Genomic DNA, 5,059 nt, shown 5'->3' with positions numbered 1-5,059 from the left:
CATCCTTAGACCACCTCATGGTACAGAACCAGCCCATATCTCTAGACTGCCTGCTTCCTTGGATATTCTCGAGAGAGGTGGTTCAGTGTAGTGCCTTGCTAATCAAAATGTGGTCCTCAGATTGTCAGCAGCACCTAGGAGCTTATTAGAAATGCAGAATCTTGGGCTGCACCTCAGGCCTGCTGAATTATAATCACTTAAAAAAAAATCTCCTGACAATTTGTATACACATTAAAAGTTGAGAAGCATGGGTATATAGTGGTTAAAAGCATAGATTCTGGAGGCAGTTCCTGAGTTCAAATCCAAATCTATGACTTAATTAGCTGTGTCACTTGGGGAAAATTACTAAAACTTTCTGTGACTCACATTTCTCATCTGTAAATTGGGGGTATTAATACCTTCCTCATAAGGTTATTGTAAAGATGACATCAGTTGATAATGTAAATAGGTTGGTGTAAAGCTATATAAAGACTTACTATTATTACAAAAAGTTAACTTCTGTCTTGTTTAAACATCTGGTCCCTGATAAAGATGTCAAAACAATATCTTAAATTCATCTACTGTTAAAATAATGGATCTGTGTGAAGATTTGGAGAAGGGTAGAAATTGTGTCAATTCTTATAATTGAAACAACCACATATCTTGGCTCTTTCAAGATGATCTTACAAGAAAATTTATTTACATTCAACAAATATTTACTGAGCACCTCCTATGTGTCAGTCATTTTTCTAGGTGCTGGGCATGCTTCAGTGAGGAAACCTTGCAAAAATTCCACCTTCATGAAGACTATATTTTAGTGGAACAGATAGGAGGGCATGGAGATGGCAATTATCTATCAAGTTTGGGTCTTATTATCAGGTTGTGGTTCAGGTTGTGTTTTTTGATCACTAGTTTGGAAAATTTAAACACCGTAAAAAGAGGAAGTGAAAAATACTGAAACCTCCTGGGGCCTATGAAGTTGTGGTTATTACAATATCCATGTAGGGCCAACAAGGTTTTTGCATAGTGGAGAGACTTTGTGACCATAGGAAATCTGTATTCTACAGCAAAGTCAGAAGACTCTGCTAAGTGTGGAGCTGGGCTGGTGGGTCTCCAGCTAAGTTCCTGACCAGGCTCAGCCATTGCTGAAGAGCAGGCAAAGGCCCCCTCCATGAGGCATTTGATAACTATCACCAGGAAGTATCACTTCCTCATGGAGACTCTTGACCAGAATGGGAACTCATTCATATAACTTTTGGGGAAGTGTCTAAATCTTCCACTCATTTCTTTAAAATTGTGTGGTTTTTCTTAAGGTGTCATTGTTCTTTATATATTCTGGATTTTTTTTCAAATTTGTGACTTTTCATTTTCTTGATTGTGTCTTTGGATGGGGAAATATTTTTGAATTTTATCAAGTCCAACGTAACAATTTTTTTTCTTATGACTTGGGTTTTTTGTGTGTCCTATATGAGAATTCTTTGCTTAGCCAAATGTCATAAAGATTTTTCCCCCTAACTTTTCCTCTAGAATCTTTATAGTTTTAGTTCTTGTATTTAGGTCTGTGACACAGTTTGAGTTAGTTTTTGTATAACGTGTGAGGTAAGGATCAAGGTTCACATTTTTCCCTTACAGATACTCAGTGTCCAGCACAATTTGTAAAAAGTATCCTTTTCCATTGAATCACATTGACTTCCTGATCAACAGTCAATTGACTGTAAATAAAGTGTTTATTTTTGGATTACAGATTTATATATTCTTAAACCAATGTCACAGTATTTTGTAGCTTTATGATAAATCTGGAAGTTAAGCTGTGTATATCCTCCAACCTTGTTCTTTCACAAAATTGTCTTGACTCCTCTAAGTCCTTTTCCATTTGATAAAAATTTTAGTAATGTTGGGAAAACAGGCATAAACATGGGCTATGCAAGACAAAGGGATGTGTATGTCCCCCTAGGAAGGATTGGAAATTGATTTTGCAACTTCAGCAGGACTGTGCATGCATTAGCCAATAAAACAGCATTTTCTACCAGATTTCCTCATTCTCTCTTACTATGTCTGTTTCTGGTTCTAAGAATATTGGAATATTTCCCTGGGCTTTCCAACCCCTCCTCTGGAGGAAGCAATGCAACAGAGTCCTATTTTGGACATAATGTTCATCTCTGGAAATCCTCATTCAGTGAGGAAACCTCTTCTACCTCTTCATATGAGATGCTGAGCTGTTGCCTTTTTGTCAGAGAAGTTCTTTAGCCCACGTCTATAAGAAGCAAAACTTGGAACTAGTAACACAACAATTCCATAAGTTAACTATTACATATTATAAATTAGCAAACTGAAGTGTAAGTAACTCAGTTATTCCCTTTCACCAATTCTAAGACACATACAGCTCCACATTTTGTTATCTCTGAAATAAGGATTTGTCCCATGATTAAGCATAGTTTAATTGACTGCATTGTTTTCTGTGGAGTGATATATTATATGTCTTTATAGTTAATGGTGTCTTAGATTTAAAGATAAAAGGTTCATCTGTTATACGAAGATGATAATCGTGTTGGAGTGATGTGAAGTTTCAACAATAAATATTGTTAGCTTGTAGAAAACGTAGAATGAATAAATAAAGAGCTGAAATATGAGTAGAAAGTCTCAGTTTCTCTTCCCTTTTTTTTTTGAGAAAATAGTAATGATTTTATTATCAGAACAAGTAAGAGATACAAGCATAACAGAATACATAAATTAATTTTTCTGAATTTTAGACTCTAGGGTCTCTATGAAAAGGTCAGTTGCTTATGAGGGCAAGATGCTATTCAACAAACTATAGGCATTTAAGACAATGTTTAAGACAGGGAGTCTTAACAAGGACATAGTCTTAACAATGAGATACAGTGAGAAATAGAAAGCAGTTTTCTTATTTCCTTTCCTTAGTAAGGTGTATATATATATGTATAAAATGTATGAGGCTCATTTTGGGGAAAAAAATGCCTTCATATAGAAAAATCTTAATTTTCTCCATCATCCGGAAAAAAAAGAGTTTCAACCCCCTGGGCCAAACAAGGAAACCAAAATAGGGTGACACTGATTTCACATGAACCTCAAAACTATAATCTGACTGTAGTTACCATCTTCTTTACTTTTAAAAAGTTTAGCATCCTTTTATCCATTCCAAACCAGTACACTGAATCTTCTCCCTTACAAGGTTTTTAACCAAATTGGAATTAAATTAATCTCATTTTAAAGTGCAAAAAAGAATATGTAAGACAAGTGCTTGCTCTGTGTGACACACACAAAAAAGCATCCTTCTAACAGCACTGGCCCAAGAGGTACTACAATAAAACTGGCTGCCGGAAAAGGGATCCATTAGGTCGACTAAAAGGGCAGAAAGAGTCCAGTTTCAGCAAAGAAATGCCTACCAAGTCTGATTTTTAATTGTACCCAGATCTCAAACAGATCTTAGGTGCCCCTAACTGACAAGACCAGAGCACACAGTACCAGCACAGGGTCAAGAGGGCCAAAGTTGTCTAAACTAGTCAGTCAATATCTCTACTCCACTATTTGCCAATGCATTTTAGGGACATTGCCAGTGGTAATGGAACTGAGGAGCCTGGGTTTTGGAACAACACAAATATTTACCTAATAAGCAATAATCAAAGTGTTTGTTTAGGGTGAATGATATAAAAATAGGTAATGAGTTCTCTCATACATCACTGGTTAATGATTTAGTCTGACTGTAAATTAAAGCAGTACAGAATGGCTTCTTCCATACAATAAAGACAAGCTTTGCACTGGTGTTTCTCAAAAGCCAATTATATCTCCAGCTCTACCTTCAGTTTAACAACTTAAACCCCAAAATACAAAACCTTTCCTATGGTAAGGTAAAAGGGAACAAGACACCCTCTACCCAGAGTCCCTGGAATAGAAAGAGCTCTAGAACTCAGTAGGCATGAGCACATTCAAGTTTGAGATTATGGATCTGCAGTCATTTTTTCTTCCCTTCTGTCACTGGGATGTCCATCTTGGGTGGCTTGAATGTTGCTGGATCCTCAGCCATTCAGATGGCCTCGATCTGGATCAGCTCCATTGGAGAGGGCTTCTGGGCTTCTTTGTAGGCCTGGTGGCAAAACTTGAGTCAGACTTCTGGAGTGGTCTTGGCTCAAAGAAGCTCCATTTATCTGAGTTTCTCTCCTTATACCCACTTACAGAATCCATGGCACTGGGCTTGGGCCAGGTAAAGCTGTGGAAGAACAGTAGTGTAACAGCCTCTGGGTTTCTGCTTAGAGAAAGAGTGAGGGGTGCTGCTAGGGTGGTCTGGGTCGATGCAGGCTGCCTCTCTTTTTTTGTTGTCTCTCCACTGTGTAGCTTTAGTTTGTGGCATGCTTTTACCACTTGAATGTACTTGATCTCCCTCTGTGGGAAAGCCCTTGTGGGGTGTGCAGCTGGCACCTCTCAGCCCTGCATGTTGTTCAAAACAGAGGACGCTCTCCTGGGTCTGCTTTGTGATCAGAGAATTCATGATAACATGGGTAGTTCTAGCCTTTACCACTTGTCCACATTGTCAGTGCTATAGGGTCATGGCAGGTGGTGTGCATACTGGCGTCTCCTTAGTCTACTTTGGCAAGGTTCTGCTACTTGTGTCTGGAATCACTGGCTTCCAGGGGATGCTGCCCATAACTGAAGGAAGAGGTAACATGGTGTAGGGCCCTTGAGGGTATTGTCATGGCTGAATGACTGACAGTACATCCTGGTGGGGAGGGACATCTTGCCTAGAGGCCCACTAGGCTCAAGGGCAGGCCTTTGGAGTTCTCTCAAAGCCATTGAAAGACTGGGATCCAGGTGCTTTAACTGTGTAGAATTCTGGAGCTGGGTCCCTACGACCACAGTGAAATAATGTGACAATCATGCTGACAAATATTCATGAGGGACATTGTCCAGCCACCCAAATTAGCAAAGCTTCCCTGGAAGAATTTATCCAGAGGTTCTGTTTCTCTGCCACTGTGGGGCTGCCTATGGCCTGAGCTCCAGCGCTAGAAGGCTTCAAAGACCCATGTCTGTTGGATGTGGTGCAGTTGGAACCAAGCCATGGTGTGCT

General features: G+C 39.2%; 1 pseudogene; it reads right to left on the bottom strand.

Moving 5' to 3' along the window:
* Window positions 1-3,897: 3,897 nt before the first annotated feature.
* Window positions 3,898-4,785, bottom strand: LOC114884776 (annotated as a pseudogene).
* Between the last annotated feature and the right edge of the window lie 274 nt (window positions 4,786-5,059).

This window comes from Monodon monoceros, unplaced genomic scaffold (assembly GCF_005190385.1).
Source record: "Monodon monoceros isolate NGI ecotype Baffin Bay Population unplaced genomic scaffold, NGI_Narwhal_1 Super_Scaffold_5, whole genome shotgun sequence".
Lineage (NCBI taxonomy): Eukaryota > Metazoa > Chordata > Mammalia > Artiodactyla > Monodontidae > Monodon > Monodon monoceros.
This window is presented reverse-complemented; position numbering and strand designations above follow the sequence as displayed.